Below are 19,412 nucleotides of genomic sequence, written 5' to 3'. Positions count from 1 at the left end.
TTCAAGTGAATGAATATTGGATTTATTATTGAGTCAAATTAGTAATAAGTGCTAAAACTGATATTCTACAAGTTTGGGAAGTTTTAGATATTTCCTTAATACAATTTAATTAAGTTGTAATTTTCCATTGGTTTTTCAGTACTTTACCATATCCACTTTATTATTACATTATTAGCCACCTTTTAACGTGCTCCTCTATTTTTACCACTGAGGGACCTGTAGACTGGCAGTCAGTATAATTGAGAGGAAGTCATGCTTTCTAATGGTTTACTGTATCAGTTGTTCTGTTATTTGTATTATAAATGTGTCTAAATTATTTCCCTTCTATATAGACCCCATGATTAGAAACAGCATTTTATTACCGTTTTAGATCATTAATGTATTAAAAGGAAAATATTATCTAATTAGATTTATTTACTTACAATATGGTTACTTAAAAATCCTTTGCCAGCTGATATGACAGTTGGTTATTATGTATACAAGAGAAAACTGACATGAATTAAATTGCACAATGCTATGAGGATTGCCAGTCTGACGTCTGCTCCACCAGAACTGAATATAAGGCAATAGGATAAACATCTGTAATCTAAAAGCATCTACTTGTATGAAAGTATGATGTTCATATGTTATAAAAATATAATTCTAATAAATCTGTTGTTTGGTTTGTTTTTTTGGGCCTTATTTACTATTAGTGCATGCAATGACCAGTGCAAACAAGCACCAGAAACTCCATACGGCATCTATTCCTTCATTCCATAGTTCACAAGCTAGGCCACAGCTTTAACCTGACTTTATTCACACTGACATATGTGTGCCATCCCCTCGCTGATTCTCACTGCAGATGCCAGCTCCCTCCAACTCACTCTCACTGAGCCTAATTAGGGTGCTAGAGCAGCAGGACAGCCATACAGTGACATAACTGGATGCGGCAGAATGAAATCAACCTTATATGTTGTAAGGCCACATAGGGAGAATACAGAGATAAGAATACCTTTACCCCAAATGTACTCTTTATTGTCATAGAAGCCATGGTATTGCCATGGTCACCAAATTGTTGGCCATGGTGGTTATTTAACCACAGATCTTTTTCATTGATGTTTTGGCATATATTTATTCTCAAATTCAGTTAACATAACTGAAAAGGAAAACGCAGTTCTTCATCCCTACCAGTCTCTGAAATAATCCCATGTTCTCTTGTCTCTCTTCCTTGAGAGATTAATCATTCCTTGATGGCACTCATTCCTTATACTCTCTGCTTCATCAGTCTGACATTAGAATTAGGGATCCACCACACCCATATTCAGTTCGGAATTGAGCCAAATCTCAGTACATTTTGCAGGATTCAGACAAATCCTGTGTTTATATATATATATATATATAGAGAGAGAGAGAGAGAGAGAGCGAGAGAGAGAGCGAGAGAGAGAGCGAGAGAGAGAGAGAGAGAGAGAGAGAGAGAAAGATGAAGGCTATTTTCATTATCTCCACAGGGAAGAGCTAAACTGGGAGTGTCAATGTTAGGGGGCAGGAGAGGAGAAACCTATGTGCCCCCCCCCCCCCTACCCGCACCTCATAAATACAGTGATTTCTAAAGCAGGCAGTACTCTTGAGGGAAACACACCTCCTTACATTCCATTCTGGGGGGGGAGGGAGCAAAGTGAGAAAATTATGGAGACTTGCACTTATTTTTTACACTTAGCAGTCCAGTAAATTAGACCACAGCCAGTCTGGGGTATTTGCTGAATGAGTGCTTAGGGGTGTATTTGCGGAAGACCCATTTGTATTACTGTACATTACATTACCTGGTCAGAACAGATATATGTTTTTTTCTTTAAAGAAATACTGTCACAGGAAAACATATTTTTTTATATTTAATTTTGAAATTTGATGTGGGGCTAGAGATGTTCTTAGTTTAACCAGGTGCCCATGGCCATGTGCTTTGTGCTCTGATAAACTTCAGTCTCTCTTTACTGCTGAGCTGCAAGTTGGAGTGATATCACCCCCTTCCTTTATTCCCACAGAAGCCAATCAGCAGAACAATGAGAAGGTAGCAAGATAGCAGCTGACTGACACCTGCATTGTTAAAAATTCTCCCATTCCCTACCTAAAGCGGACCTGTCACCCTAAGAAATAAGTCCAAATTATTTTCTATATTGTTAGTTGAGCAAAATAAACTTTACTTACTCTATATAAATAATATAAATCTTGTTTCCTTCCGTCTTGGAATTACTCAATCACAGCAAGCAGGCAGGCACCATTTTGTGGACACTGTTATTAAGGCAAGCTTTGTATCATGCCAAAATCTTGTGTATGTGATAGAATGGGGGACCTGATGCCCATGCACTGGCTACACAGTTAGATGATGAGGAGGGAGGGGAGAAGTGAGATGTGCAGTGACATCTAGGAAGTGCTGAATGGAAAGCTTAAGTTACTGTCTGCCCCGCCTCTATGCCTAAGGCATAGAGGCAGGGCAAGCAATATATGATTGACAGCTGTGATTTTTAAATGCCTTTATAATGGGTTTGGATGTGTTAATATAAAAATGAATTTGGGTTTCATGTTTAATTTGAACAGGACTTTTATTATACAGATTTTCATGTCTGGTTGACAGGTCCACTTAATGTTAGATATAAGAATAGCACTTATTAGTAAAATATCCAAGTCTGGCTTATGACTCCTAAAGTTACATGGGAGTAGGAGAAACAATAGGTTACCTGAAAGCAGTTCTAATGGGTAGCGCTGGCTCCTTCTGAAAGCTCAGACTCAGGCACAATGCACGGAGATGGCACCTACACAACAATATTACAGCTAAAAAAATTATTGGTTCAGCAATAATATTTTAAATAGTAGTATAAATTATTTGCATTGTGAAAAGTGTAATATAGCAATAACAACTAGAAAGGGAAGTTTGAGAACAAACTTCATGTTGGGTTGAAAAACGTGAAGTCACTGAATGAAATCTTATTTGTATTTGGCTCCGCCCACTTTTTCTAACTTGCCCTGGAATTAATACTTAAATAATGGCATCAGTTTAAATATAAACCAATGAAATTTAATGGGTGGAAATGGATTGGCTGTTGGTGGCTCCACCCACTTTTTTTAACCCTCAATATGTAGCCAGCCAGTGACTGACTGTGCAAAGTTTGGGAACCCTGACATAAATAGTGTGGGAAAGGCAGCATTTTAAATTTAAACAAAAAAAAATACAATAGGTGAAGTCTGATTGGCTGTTGCTGGCTCCACTCACTTTTTTAAACCTAAAAATGCAATCACCAATGACCCTGGAGTTAATACAGTGAGAATGGCAGCAGGTTGAATTTCCCCACTGAAAGTCAATAGGTAAAATCTGATTGGATGTTGGTGGCTCTACCCACTTTTTCTGACTCTGAACCGCACTTACCTAGTGACTAGCTCTGCAAAGTTTGGGGACCTTAGTATTAATATTTAAAGAATGGCAGCAGTTTAAATTTAAAGGTATGAAGTCTATACTTGAAATCTGATTGGCTGTTTTTGGCCCTGCCCAGTTTTCTAAACTTGGAACATAGTCACCCAGTGACAAACTGTGCAAAGTTTGGGGTCCCTGGTATTAAACATGTTAGAATGGCAGCAGTTAAAATTTCCCCTCTGAAAACAATAAAAGAAATGTGATTGGCTGTTTGCGTCCCTGCCCACTTTTTCTAACCTTGAGTATGTAGTCACCCAGTGACTGACTGTGCAAAGTTTGGGAACCCTGGCATCAAACCAATAAATTCAATAAGTGAAATCTGATTGGCTGTTGGGGTCTCCGCCCACTTTCCCTAACCTTGAACCGCAGTTACCTGGTGCCTAACTCTGCAAAGTTTTGGGACCCTGGTGTTATTACTGTGAGAATGGCAGCAGGTTGGATTTCCGCCAAGTCAATAGGTAAAATCTGATTGGCTGTTCACAGCTCCGCCCACTTTTAGGCATCCAACAATCTTCATATTTTCATTCAGGCTGAGCCCATGACTATGTGATTCAAGTTTGGGGAGTGTAGCCTCAAAGCTGTAAGATTGGCAGCAGTTTCAATTTCCCCATTAATGGGTAAAATTTGATTGGCTGTTGTTGGCCCCTCCCACTTTGGGGTCATCCAACAAATGTTGTTGTTTCATTCGGGGTGACCCCATGATTATGTTATTCAAGTTTGGGGGGAAACACATTGCCTATAGCAGACAGCTGTTGAGAGGGGACACTCACACTCAAGTTCTAAGTGATTGCCATCTGATATGACTAGTGTCTGCCATAGGCAGCAGGTTCCCCTTTTCAATCAAATGGAATGGGTTGCAGGCAATGGGAATTAAATGCTGCCATTCTCCTATGGCTCAGATAGGGTGCAGCTATTACACCTATGCTTTGCCTGAAAGAAGTATGTAAAGCATCTGGCTAAGGGTCTGGTTAACATAAATGTCTGTACATAAATATATGCTCTCATGTGACACAGCCAAGTACAAGCATGATGTTGTGAAACACAGAAGAGAACCTAACAGTACATATATTTTTTGCTGCATGTCTAATTCTGCCATTTATTTCAACAAGGCATGTAGCTGTACAGATTGACATAAGCAGGAATGCCTGCTAACACTAAGGAGACGATGATTTCTGAGGGATGAGGAGTGGGTGGAAATCACAGGACCTTCCCGGGCTTAAATCAATTCATCACGTTTATATAAGAGGCTGAGACCAAGCAGTATCATTACTTTGTTCTATAAGAGGCAGTCAGAGTGGAGGAACAGGAGCTTTCATCTCCCAGGCTTGCACGAGACCTCAACAAGTCAGTGAGCTACACACGCTCTCCTCTGCTCTTCTTGCCCGTCACATGGACTGATGGTAGTGACTGCGTGTGCATACCTCTCAGCACCTCTGCCCTTCTGCATGCCTACTGACTCTCTAACGCTCTGCTTTAACAACTGGCATATGAGCTTACATTCATGCAAAGGTTTCTTTCAAGGTAAGCTGGATCTATTTGCTATACAGAATCAGCATTCTCACAGCTGTTATACACTGTATATGGGAATCTCAGGCATTCATTGTGGAAGTAGCTGATCATTCAAATTAAAAAGCCTAGATGTGTGGGTATTGGTACTGGAGCGCAAATATAACTTTTACTGTCGATATGTTGGTGTTGGTACTAGAGAGCACATGTTACTCTTACTTTCAATATGTGGGTATTGATACTTGAAACAAATATTACTCTTACTACTGAAATTATTATAGTATTGGCACTGAAGAGCAAATACCACTTGTACTGCCGATATGTAAGTATTGGTACAGGAGAGCAAATATTACTCTTACTGCTGATATGTGAGTATTGGTACAGGAGAGCAAATATTACTCTTACTGCTCATATGTGAGTATTGGTACAGGAGAGCAAATATTACTCTTACTGCTGATATGTGAGTATTGGTACTAGAGAGCAAATATTACTCTTACTGCTGATATGTGAGTATTGGTACAGGAGAGCAAATATTACTCTTACTGCTGATATGTGAGTATTGGTACTAGAGAGCAAATATTACTCTTACTGCTGATATGTGAGTATTGGTACAGGAGAGCAAATATTACTCTTACTGCTCATATGTGAGTATTGGTACAGGAGAGCAAATATTACTCTTACTGCTGATATGTGAGTATTGGTACTAGAGAGCAAATATTACTCTTACTGCTGATATGTGAGTATTGGTACTGGAGAGCAAATATTACTCTTACTGCTGATATGTGAGTATTGGTACTTGAGACAAATATTAGTTTTGTTGGTTTTGGTACAAGGGACAAATATTAGTCTTATTGCTGATATGTGAGTATTGGTACTTGAGACAAATATTACTTTTACTGCAAATAAGCGGGTATTGGTACTAAAAAGTAAATATTACTCTTACTGCAGATAAGTGAGTATTGGTACTGGAGAAAGAATATTACTTTTGGCAAGCAAATAATGTATTTATATGAAATATGAGCAAAATCCTGGAAATCATCATTTTAATTGCAATAGCTGATAGGAGTTTAGTTGTGATTTTGTATAATTTTTCATAAATATGTCCCATAGTGTTTTATTTTTTCATAAAAATCAGTAGGTAATAGTATATAGAGCTTATCAGTTATCACCTTTTAAACTGTGCCCTTTAACCCCATTTGAGTTTGAATGGCTGCCCCCATGGCTACACAGCAGTTTTATATAAACTATAGTAGTCTTTATGTAGCAAAGCAAACACACCACTTTTACTAGTGCAGGGCAACAGTACATTATATTTTAATTACTTTGACATGTTTTCATTTTTTTGGTTTCTTTACGGTATGGAGATTCAAATTACAGAAAGATCCCTTAACTGGAAGATCCCAGATCCCAAACTTCCCAGGTAACAGATGCTATAAGCCGTGTCACAAATACATGTGCATTTCAGGCACTCGTAGGCAAGTTACACACTGTAGTACTGAACACAAGGAAGAGGGAATGGACTGAATGAAATAAGGAAAGCAAGGGATAGAAGAAAATGAATTAATTATTATATTGGCTAAGAAAGCCACAGGAGGCCCAGAGTAAATCTAATGGGAATGTGAAGTTAAATGTGGGTTTTAAATAATTCTTTATTCAGCAGCAGCAGCGTGATGCAGGAAATGTGCACACTCAGCGGCTTTCAGAAGATGCGCATATCCGCCAGTTCATATGCCAATGCCATGCAGGAGCCCGTGGGCAGCTTTGTTAATGATTTACCAATTATGAAGTTCAAAATGATTGAAATAGACGTTATGCTGTCAGGAACACAAAGCCTTTGAATGGTAAATCGCTTGACGTAATACGATTTGAAAGAGAAGCACCTAGCAGAATGTATATGTGTATCCAGAGTCGCTATTGTTAGAGAAATACCAGCCATTTATTGCATCTAAAGAGAAATGGGGATACTATGATTCTGTGTATATTCCATGTATTTGTGCTAAATGCTTTTATTGTAATTCAGGCACAAGGGGAACTGCGCTGTGCTAAAGTTGCACTGGAATCCTATGTGCCAAGTGAATAGCAGATATATGAATGACACACTATACCCCTGGGATGCCCATTATAATATTTACAAATGGATGCTAACATTGCTCCAGTATTGATACACAATGTGTATAGCCAGAAGTGCAAAGTTCGTGTCATCTTATTGTACAGCACTGCGGAATATGTTAGCGCTTTATAAATAAATGTTAATAATAATAATAATAATAATAATAATAATAATAATAATAATAATGGGTAGAGATGCTTATTTATTACTGGCGTTAGAGAAGAGTTGGCCTCGTGCATCGCAGAAAGTCTGTGGCTTCCATCTGAGTGGGACTAAATAACTCAAAGGCTCCAGTCTGCAGCTATATTACTGTAGTTAAACTATAATTCCCAGTTCCTCAACAGCCGAAGGGCTGCAATGTGGATATCTCTGATGTATATAGTCTAACAGTTGTCACACAAAAGAATATGTCCTTTGAACCGTTAATCTATGGTTCTGGCCCCAAGGGATCCCCCTGATACTAGGGGCTCTGACCCTTTCATTGCTATATGCTCAACAGAATAACTAGTGTGTGAATAAATGGCCTCATGCCTGGGGGGGACCATGCTAGATTGGGCTTTAACCCTTTCATATATATCAGGCCAGCTTGGGCACGTGTGGCTGTGGCTGACTAGCCAAATGCCTGAACAGCAAGGCTCATTAGCGCCCATACCTTGTGACTCTTGTCAATCATCAGAATCCAAAGAAGACAAATAATATTCAGAGTTCAGTTTGAAAAAACAAATTGGCTTTTGTTTAGCCTTGTCAGTTAGGGATCATGACCAACTGGGAAGCTGCAAATGTACGTGAGAGCAAATTAGATGCTAGGCAATTGGTTCCAGTTGAATGTGCCATACAGTGACCACAGTATGAGTATAAGTTGCATTTGTGCAAAAATGGGACAATGTTTTGGTACATCTTGGCGCCATATGACACAGAGAAAATACACTCACATTGTTGGAAAATAATACTGCATTTAGCTAAAAACAATGCAAATTGCCTCAAAAAATTAACTTTGCACTTGCGGTCATAAATGACCCTTTATATGTAGCCAGTTTTGCATTTGAAGGTGATATATTGTATACAACAGATATATTGTAAGCTCTTTTGGGCAGGGCTCTCTTTGCTTCTTGTATCGGTTATTGGTTGCTTTATATGTTACTCTGTATGTCCAGTGTATGTAACCCACATATTGTACAGCGCTGCGGAATACGTTGGCGCTTTATAAATAAATGTTAATAATAATATTAATAATGTATTTACAGAGGGTCATTCATTAAGGGGAGCAATATACACCTGTTTAACATGAACAAAATATGCAGTTACGTTCAAAATATATTTTTAAAAAAAAATCAGTATTTCATTTATTCTGTTATAATGTACTAAAAGGGGGTAGTTCATCTTTAAAGTAACTTTTAGAATGATGTAAAGAGTGCTATTCTCAGACTATCTGCAATTGGTCTTCATTTTATTAAAATTATTTAGTTCAATTTTGAATTATTTGACTTCTGGTTCAGCAGCTCCCCAGTTTGACATTTTAGGGTCAAATTTACCCTAGCAACCAGGAAGTGGTTACAATAAAAATTGTGTCAAAAGTTTTTTGACTGCCGTAGTCAGTGACCCCCATATGAAAGCTGGAAAGAGGCAAAAGAAGACATATAACCCCATATGTATTAAAAGGCTCTAAGTTTGCCCAGGTGCAGTAAGCCATAGCAACCAATAAGTTTGCTTTTAAACAGATGACCAGTAAATGCTTCCTGCTGATTGGTTGCTATAGGCTACTGCACCTGGGCAAATTTAGTAGGGATGCACCGAATCCCGGATTTGTTTCGGATTTAGGCCAAATCCATTTTTTTTTTAAGGATTCAGCTTCGGCCAAATCTGCGGTCCTGGCCAACCGAATCAGAATTAGCACAAATTAGCATATGCTAATTAGACTTCAGAAAGGGTTAAATGGTCAGGGGAAAAAATTTTTGCTGTGCGCGCGCCAATTTTTAACCCCTTCTGATCCTAATCAGCATATACTAATTAGGATTCGGTTCGGGATTCGGCCAAACCCAAAAAAGTGGGTTCGGTGTGTCCCTAAAACTTAGTGCCTTTTATTACATCACCAATAAACAACAAGTTAACAATGAAGAACAATAGCATAATCTGAAAATATTCTATGTAACTATTGTAACTATTTTTCACATGGTCATGTCTGGGACTCTGAAGAAGTCACAAACTTTGGGAAATATACGGAAGAAGGTGGTGTTATGCTAGGTAAGAAACATAGTCAAAAGATGCCATTATTTTTTCAATGGAGCACTGGTATGGGGAAAAAAATTCACCAGGGGGTGCCTAACATCCAGTGTTAACTATACCAGGGGGTTAAAACTGTCCTTTACTCATCACCCATTAACACTACAAGAATTTTTTATAACCAAAATGAACACAGCACCCATGGTAAGTGAAACTCAATGCACCTAATTTGTCTTGTCAAAGCTGCTGTTACTTACCCAAGTGTGAGCTCTAATGTCAAGGTTCATTTTGTCTGGGTAGTTTAGGCCATATCCATTTGTTGTTATAGATCTTGCAGATTTGTTCTGAAATATTGCTATTGGAAAACTATTTGATATGAATTATAAAACTGTTATGAATTTTACAGTTCTAAACAATCCAAGGTATGGGTGGCATTGTCACTGCCCTCCATCTGTTGTAAACAGATGGAGGGCATCTGCTGGCTGGATGAAGATTCTAAGAGTTGTGGTTTGCAGCTGCTAAAGGGCTGCAAGTTCCCTATGCCTGCTCCCTTAGAGCAGCAGAATATAAACAATATTAACTAAATATACAACCACATTAACCACGTTGTAGTCTTGGTGGCAACCTTAAAAAGTATAGTAAATATTAGGGCAGATTGCACAAAGGAATGTTCTGGGTCATGAAGGATTAAAATGAATGTTCTGAGAATGTCTTTTCACTCTCCTAAATACACCTGAAAGCCCAGCTTGATTAACATATATTGAGATTTTGGGTGATTATTTCTTTGCTGCTCTAGATAATCTTGGAACTATGGCTGAATGACTGATACACCAATATGTTCCTTTATTTCTACCCATTTTATGAGCTAAGGGGGTTTCTGACCAAAGATTGGTTCTCCAAGAAGAGCTTAAACTGAAAAAGTGCAGCAGACCTGTTTGTTGCAATTGTTATTTAACTTATTGGCACTCTCTAAATCAGCGGTTCTCAACCTGTGGGTCGGGACCCCTTTGGGGGTTGAACGGCCCTTTCACAGGGGTTGCCTAAGACCATTGGAAAACACATATTTCCGATGGTCTTAGGAATAATTTTATGGTTGTGGGTCACCACAACATGAGGAACTGTATTAAAGGGTCACGGCATTAGGAAGGTTGAGAACCACTGATCTAAATGGCTGTAGAAATGAGCATAGATGTTTATATAATAAGACAATAATTTGAGTGCTAGACTAGTAGACCTTGCCAGTCAGGTTATGCAGGGAATACGATATAATTATCATCAATACATCATTTCCTTTGGAACAAATCCAAGGGAACCTCACCAGTACAGGTATGGGATCCCTAATCCGGAAACCCATTATCCAGAAAACTCTGAATTACGGAAAGCCTGTCTCCCATAGACTCCATTTTAAACAAATAATTCAGAATTTTAAAACTGATTTCCTTTTTCTCTGTAGTAATAAAACAGCACCTTGATCCCAACTAAGATATAAATAATCCTTATTGGAGGCAAAACAATCCTATTGGGTTTAATTAATGTTTTATTGATTTTTTTTTTTTTTAACAATTCTTTTATTGAAAATTAAATGCACATATTTTACAATAAAGTGTTTCAGTAGGCATCTGTTCATTGTACAGTTGTACAGAAAGTAAATAAAGTAAATTACTAACATAACAATAACAACTTTGCAGTGTCTTCCTTTTATTAATACGTGTGCTATTCACCTTTCAACCTTTATTTGGCTATCGGCCTATCTTTCTGGGTCTTAGTGAAGTATTGGTATTGCGTTGTTTACCTTGTATCTATGTATAGAGGTTATCCGAGAGGAGGGTTTGGTCGTGGGGTCTTCCCTTGTCTCCATTGTTTAGGGGGGTCTGTGTCTATCCATGATGACCATATTTTATCAAATTTTTGAGGGCACCCCCTCCTTATATAAGTTAGTTTGTATAGGGGTATAGCCTTATTTATCATAGATTCCCATGCTGCCACTCTGGGGCCATCTGGCGACTTCCAGTATAGGGCAATCGTTTTTTTGGCATACATACATAATATTTGAAGTAGTGTTCTTTCAGCCCTTTTAGGTGATAGATCCTCGACTTGGTTTAACAGGGTTACTGTTGGGTCTAGTTGGAGTACCAGATTTGTTCTGTCCTTTATAGCTTTTGCTACTTTCCCCCAGAAACTTTGTGACCGTGGACAGCTCCACACCATATGTAGGAAATCTGCCGGGGAGTGACCGCACCTGGGACATTCTTGTCCTAGGTCTGGATGCATTTTATGCAGCCTTTGGGGTGTCATATAGGTGCGGTGAAGATATTTCAGTTGTGTTAGTCTGTCTCTACTACTGATAATCCCTTCAAATGTTGACTCTAGTATGTCCTCCCATTGGTCTGGGGTGAGCTGTGGAATGACTCTTCGCCACTTCTCCCAGAACTTGGTAAGATTTGTGCTACTTGCCCTCATCAGTTGTGTATAGAATACTAAGAGGGGTTTTTTAAGGTCCTTTATATGAGTTAGCGTCTCAATATTTTTTGGGGTTGTATTCACTGTTTGTCCACCAAATTGCTTTTCTGTAGCATGGCGCAGTTGTAAGTATCTAAAAAGCATGGTGTTGGGGAGGGAAAAAGATTGTTTCAGTTCTTGAAAGGTGAGCAGTGTACCCTTTGGCATTATATCCGATATGTATTTGATATTGTGACGGGTCCACAGTTTAGGATCAGGTATTGTTAGGATTATGCCATATGGGGGTGTACTGCGAGCAGTGTGGTTGTGCTATCGGGGAGGTTTGTAATGCCATCTTCCAAGCCTTAACTGTAGCTCTCATTGGTTGAGTGGCTTTTTTGGTGCAGTTTGTACCCCTATGTACCAGATATTGTAAGTCCTCCTGGGACCCCATAATCTGTGCTTCAAGTAATGTGGCTGCATTAGTCAGAGATGGTGAGGTCCATCTCCACACCGTAACTAGCTGTGAGGCTAGATAGTACATGTATGGGTTTGGAGCTGCTAGACCCCCCCTAGTGGTTGGGAGCTGTAGTGTCTGTAGGGATATTCAGGGTTGTTCCCCGTTCCAGAAGAGTGATACCATTAGGCTTTTGAGTTTGCGAAAGGTTGATTGGGGAATTGTTATGGGGCATTGCCTGTAGATGTATGTTAGTTTAGGGATGACTATAATTTTAAACAGATTTATTCTTCCCATTAGATTAAGGGGTAGGCGCCTCCATGCTTCTATTTTGTTCTCTAGATATCTCATAATCGGGTTGATATTTAGTTCTGTGTAATTTGTTAGGTCTCCATGGATCCATATCCCTAGGTACTTAAATGATTCTACCCATTTTAGCTGGTTTGTCTGGTTGGGCGGGTTGGGAGGAGTGTCAACTGAGAGGATAACTGATTTGGTCCAGTTTATTTTTAGGCCAGAGAAAGAGGTATGATCATTTATGATATCTAGGGCCGAGGATAGAGCTTGGTGTGGGTTGGCTAGATATAAGAGGGTGTCGTCTGCGTACATGGATACTGTTTCTGTTAAGTTGCCTAGTTTGAGCCCTTCAACCTCTTTTGTTAATTTAAGACGGGATGCCAGTGGTTCCATTGCAAGGGCAAAGAGTAGGGGTGATAAGGGGCATCCCTGTCTAGTGCCCCTGCTTACTGGGAAAAAATTGGATAAGGTAGCGTTGGTGCGAACTTTGGCTATTGGGGAGGTGTACAATGCCTGGATCCAGGCTATGATTGTGGGGGGTATTCCCATTGTTTTGAGTGTAGCCCATAGATATTCCCACTCTACGGAATCGAAGGCCTTTTCATTATCTAAGGAGACCACTACCCTTTCTCCAGCATTGTCATGCTTTATAGATAGATTTGTGAAAAGTCTTCGAATGTTGGTGTCTGTTGATCTTCCTGGCATAAAGCCTGTTTGGTCTGGGGATATTAGGCCTGTAATATGTTTGGTTAGCCTGTTAGCTAGCACCTTTGCTAGAATTTTGGCATCTACATTTATTAATGAAATGGGCCTATAGGAGGAGCATAGCAGTGGATCCTTTCCTGGTTTAAGTATGAGAACTATCAAAGTTTCCCTCATTGATTGCGGCAATGCGTTTCCAGTTTGTATCCCATTGTATAATTGGGCCAGTGTGGGTGCTAGTGTTTTTGTATGTCGTCTGTACCATTCGCCTGGTATGCCATCTAAGCCAGCCGTTTTCCCTGAGGGTAGGGTTGCTATGGCTAGTTCTACTTCTGATGGTGTGATATCCTGTGCGATCTGTTGTGTTGCTATTGGTGGAATTGTGGGGAGCTGTAGAGAATCTAAATATAGGTGAAGATTTCCTGGGGTTGCCTGGAGTTTGGTTGTATATAGTTCTGAGTAAAAGTCTTTAAAAGCCTGGTTTATTTCTTCAGGGGAAGAGGTAATTTGACCGTTTGGCAGTTTTATTGCTGATATGGAGGTGCTAATGGTATCGTCTTTGGATATTATCGCTAGGAGTTTCCCTGTTTTGTCCCCATGTTCAAATATATTTGCCTTTTGGAACAGTATGTGTTTTTTGGTTAGTTCTAGTTGGGCTATATTGAGGGCGTCTTGACATGTTTGCCATTCTCGTTTGTTGTTATCTGTGGGGTCAGAGACATATATTGCCTCCGAATCTTTCACCATTTGGGACTTATGGGAGATTTCTGCTTTTATGTTTAGGTTATGTGCCTTTATATTACTTATGAACTCCTCTCTTATGTACGCTTTTAGTGCATCCCAAGTAGTACCCGGGGGGGTATCCTGCTTATTGATTGCTAAATAGGTGTCTATACAGTTTTGGATGTTTTCTGCCATGGCTTCGTGATTGGCCCAGTATGGGCTTAGTCGCCAGATTCTATCCGTTGGTTTAGGTGAGGTAGACAGTGTTAGTAATATCGGGGAGTGGTCAGATATACCTCTTGTCAGTATCTCTACCTTTTGTACCTGTTTGTTAATTTCTGTACTTCCCAGTGCCAAATCAATTCTGGACAAGGAGTTGTACCCTGCAGAGTAACAGGTAAATTGTTTACCCCCCGGATTTCTGCTTCTCCACAGGTCTATCAAACCGTATGTAGAGACCCATCTGACAAAGGCCTGATTGGTAGATTTTGGTGCAGATAGTTTGTCTAAGTTCGCATCCGTTATGGCGTTAAAGTCACCCATTAGCAGAATGGGTGCTTGGGGGAGAGACATAATTTTCCCCATGATAGCGTATAGTGTCTCATCTTGGAAGGGGGGTGGGATATATATATTTGCTAAAGTGATTATTTTCCCATTTATTGCACTGTGCAGTATAACAAATTTCCCTTCTCAGTCCAGAATTACTTTTTTGGTAGTGAACGGGCAGGATTTGCTAATTAGGATTGAGACACCTCTAGAGTAATTTGAGTGTATGGAGTGATAAGTAGGGCCTATCCATGCCTTTTTGAGGGCTAGGGTTTTGTTGCCTGTCAGGTGGGTCTCTTGAAGCCTAATTATTTGTGGCTTAACATTTTTTAAAAAATCAAATACCAGCCTTCTCTTTATAGCATTCCCCATGCCCCTCACATTCCATGATACTATTTTGGCTGTAGCCATAGTTTAACATTGCTTATATGTGAGCCGTTAGGGCTCCTGGTGTGTTGTTGGTTAGGAGGCATATTGATTAGTTGAAATTCAGACACTGCATTATAACAATTAAAACCAGAAAAAACAAAACTTGTTCCCTTCCCTCCCCACCCACTCTTTTGCATACAATATAACCATGAGTGAGTTTACTTCCCGAACATTGAAACTTTAAGATATGTGAGGGTTGATTTTGGCCTGAGACTTGTGGGTAAGTTTGCTATGAGTCTGTACCTTTGTGCTCTGAATTTGGGGTTTAGTGTCCAAGTCCTGCATATTTTACAGTATAACAGTGTTGGTCTCGCCAGGTTCATTGGTGCCAGTTCAGTGGTGAGTAGTGAGTGACTTGTCAGAATTGTATTTGGTAAGGCATGTATGATAACTTACAGTAATTGTGTCTTAGTTGTTGTTACCTGTCCGGTAATCTGGGCTTTAGCTTATCCTCCTTTGGGGTGCTCTCTTGTTACTGCGGGTCACGGTTTGGAGAGTTGCGCGGGCGTGTTTCCAGCCAGGCAGTTGTTTCCTCTGGTGTGTTGAAGAAGTGTGTTTTCCCGTTGTCTGTTATTCTAAGACGGGCTGGGAAAATCATTGCGTATGGGATCCTTCTTTGCCTGAGTTGTTGCTTGACCTCCGTGAATTTTGCTCTCGTTTTCCTTACGTCAGCTGAGAAGTCTGGGTAAATTGAGATTTTTTGGTTTTCAAAAGTGATGTCACAAGCTTTCCTTGCTTCTGCCAGCGCCGCATCTCTGTCACGGTAGTTAAGTAGTCGTGCAATCAGTGGTCTTGCTGGAGCACCTGGGGGAGGTGGTCTGCCAGGGATTCTGTGTGCCCGTTCTACTGTGAATGCTGCAGAGAAGGCCGTTTGACCAAAGGTGTGAGTCAGCCATTGCTCTACGAATTTTTCAGGTGTTGACCCTTCAGCTCTTTCTGGGATGCCCAGTATACGGATATTATTCCGCCTCAGCCGATTTTCGAGATCATCAGCCTTCGCTTCTAGGGCTTGTATTTGTCTTTCTGTGTTTGTGATGCGCCCGGGTAAAGGATTCATGTTATCCTCTAGTTCTCCTATTCTGCGCTCCGCTTCTCCCATTCGCTCCCTGATTTTTTGCACATCGTGTTTTAGGATTGTGAATTCTGTTTTGAGTTCATCAATTCTAGATATTAGCACCGTGTGGTTGCCAGTTATAGTGTTAAGCACCTCTGTTAGTGTAGGCTCTGAAGAGTGTGCCTTTTGGGTTGGTGCTGTAGGCCCATATGTTTCTGGTGGGGCCTCTGTGGTGCCTGCGTTTATAGCTAGAGCAGGTGCAGAGTGTGCTGTGTCACTGGGAGAGCGCTGGGGTAGCGGGGCCCTCGCGTATTGTTCTAGCCTGCGGGCCACTGCCTCACCTTTATGTATCCCGGGCGAGGTAGCGTTGAGCATCGCAGTCAGGTCGGCGCCATCTTGTGACATGCTGTCAGGGGGAGGGTGTCCCCGTGTTGGCGGTCCCTTGGGGGAGTTGTTACTGCAGGGTTACGGCAGGATATTTGGGTCCCTTGTCGGAGCTTGGGACTGTGCGTCTTACCCGGATCTCATGTTGGCCACGCCCCCCGTTTTATTGATTTTTTAGTAGACTTAAGGTATGGGGATCCAAATTACAGAAAGACCCCTTATCCGGAATACCCTTGGTCCCGAGCATTCTGGATAACGGGTCCTATACCTGTATAATGGGGGGGGGGGAAGGTAGGGGCACTGTCCTGAGCCTTCAGTTGTGGGAGTGAACAAACCGAATTAGATTTAGGCAGACACTCCAAAGAATTCCAAGGAACTGGCCACATGTCAAAGTAGGGCGCTTAGCCCATTAATTCAGCCAGTGAAACCGGCTGTGCCAGGGTCGGACTGGGGGGTGCAGGGCCCACCGGGGCTCCCGCCCCAGGGGCCCTGCAGGTGCCCCAGCCGCGTCCCCTAACCCCCCCAAGGGCCCCCCTAACCCCCCCGAAGGGCCCCCGCCTGACGTCCTCCCCGAGCGCGTATAAATTGAACGCGTCGGGGAGGAACAGTCAGTAGCGGGGAGCGGCGGCAAAGGTCGGACTGGGCCGCTGGGGCCCACTAGGGCCGGGGCCCACCGGGATTTTTCCCGGTGTCCCGGCGGCCCAGTCCGACCCTGGGCTGTGCTGCCAATTCCCACACCAAGCATGGCTTTTTTCACCCAACAACAACAAAACTTTACATTTTGACTATACTTCTCCTAAAGTTTAGTCTATACAGGTAGAAAAATATCGACAATGAGTGTAAAGTGTGAAAATGCACCAATCTACAATAACAAATGAGATTCTGCTGCTGTTATATTGCCTTCTTATGGATCAAAGTGGAACAAACGTTCAGTCCTAAATTTTACACCATATATTTTGGGCTGCTGTGCTAGTCTAAGACAACAAGAAAAGTGCTTTACTCCTATTTTTTGCACTTTGCATCCTTCCCTACACTGTGCTAATCATTCCTGTGCTCTAGGCTGCTGTCAGTCACAGTATACAGTATGTATACAGTAAAATGTTCACCATATATAGCAGAATAAAAGACGTTATTCTGTTTCAGGACTGAATAATAATCAGCCCAGTAGGATCAGCTACAATGACAGCTGTTACCTCACTTTTGCTAATGTTTTGATCAGGGTCGGACTGGGCTGCAGGGATACTGGGAAAAAACCCTGTGGGCCTTAGTGGTTCAGACTTGATCCCTGTTACCGCTCCCCCGGCCGCCGGTGTCCTCCCCTGATACGTTTCACTTACATGCGTTCAGGGGAGGATGTCGGGTGGTGGGGTCCCCTGTGGGGGATTAAGGGGGCCCCTGTGGGGGGTTTAGGGGACACGGCCGCAGTGGGCCCTGCACCCCCCAGTCCAACCCTGGTTTTGATGATTTCTACCCAACTCTCAGCTTCCTAACAGCAGCCCAGAGCACACTGAGCATGTGCAGTGTCACTGACAGTCAAACAAGACTCACAGCAAACTATGGGTCATACCAGTTATAGGGCTGATAGGACATAGAGCAGACAATAGATAAAAATACAACTAATTTTTTTTAGGCATTAAATCTCCTTTTAATTTGCCTTTTTGCCAGAATTGTTTAACTCATCTCATTAGATATATAAATTGGTTTCATAAACTGAACATGACCTGCTAAAATCTGTGCATGTATTGTGTATCTGATGATATCCTTGGGGGACCTACAATGCATTTCCAGGAAGTCACTTTCTTACGATTGGTGTCTGCCAACTATTTCATGTTCAGAACATCCTCCAATTCGTTATCTTTAGGGCTTTATCCTACGATTTCAATGTTAGTTTTAGATTGTTGCATTTAAATGTACGATCTATATGGATTGTTCATCAGAAGAACACTAAAATCTGAACATGTATGGCCACCTTTACTCTCATTCAGCCATTCTGACAGGCTAATTACTTAGCACTAGTGAACAATGCACCATGGGTAAAACAACAGTGCTGCAATTAAAATCCAAGCAAGCTAATTGCATCTCATAGCATGATGGTGTTAGTTATAACCATAGCAATACCAGTTAATCCTAGTCTATACTATATTGGCCATTAACATTATTAACAAGGCAGATAATACAGCCAGATACACTCTGTTTGTACTTGACAGTGCAACATTAGTCATATTCTCCATTATCCTTCGTAGATCAACTTGATACTTTTTGTATGACGCAGACAGTGGATTTCTAAGAGAAAATGCAATTTGTCTTAATTTTTCCATTTATGTTAATTGTTTACATTTTTATTTTGCAGCATCAGGCTTGGAATTTATCTGGATGCTAGGGATAAATTACCCTAGAAACCACGGAGTGGTTTTGAATTCAAAAGATGAATAGTAGCGGGTCCCAAAACCAAAATAAGCATAAAAATAAGAATTAAATTAAAATGAAAACCTCAAAGTAAATTCTTTTTTTGGTTTCCTGGATAGGTGACCCCCTTTCCCCCCAGGAAGCCTTCTTCTGATCCTGGAGAACTCTAGGCTCACTACAGCCCTTCCCCCCCAAAATCCTAGAATAAATTGTCTGTTTGCTAAACATTCTTCATACCAACCATCTTCTTGACCCCTTTCAGTCAAGTTTCTGCACAGGTCACACTACTGAAACAGCTCTAGGTTGTCAATGATATTGATGATTTAAGGACACTATTCCATACCCATAGTGTTTGATCTCTCTGAGCATTTGATACAGTTGATTATTCTGTCCTTTTCAACCACTGGTTCCAGTGGTTCTGCATTATCATGGTTGTCATCCTATGCGCATCTTTAGAGTAACAGTTTTACAAGAGACTACACAGCCAATTATTCCCCAAGGTTCTTTGGGCCTCTTCTCTCTTTACATTTTTTCCTCTTTTGGTGGCCTCATCACATCCTTCAGTTTCTCCTATTATCTTCATGCAAATGACACAAAGATCTTTCTCTCCTGCCCTGATTGCAGCCCTGCTATTCAGCCTTATTGCAGTAGCATCTTGAATGCCTGCTCACCACCTGAAACTTAACTTGTCCAAGAT

Source organism: Xenopus tropicalis, chromosome 6, assembly GCF_000004195.4.
Source record: "Xenopus tropicalis strain Nigerian chromosome 6, UCB_Xtro_10.0, whole genome shotgun sequence".
Classification (NCBI taxonomy): domain Eukaryota; kingdom Metazoa; phylum Chordata; class Amphibia; order Anura; family Pipidae; genus Xenopus; species Xenopus tropicalis.
Note: the sequence above shows the minus strand (reverse complement) of the source record.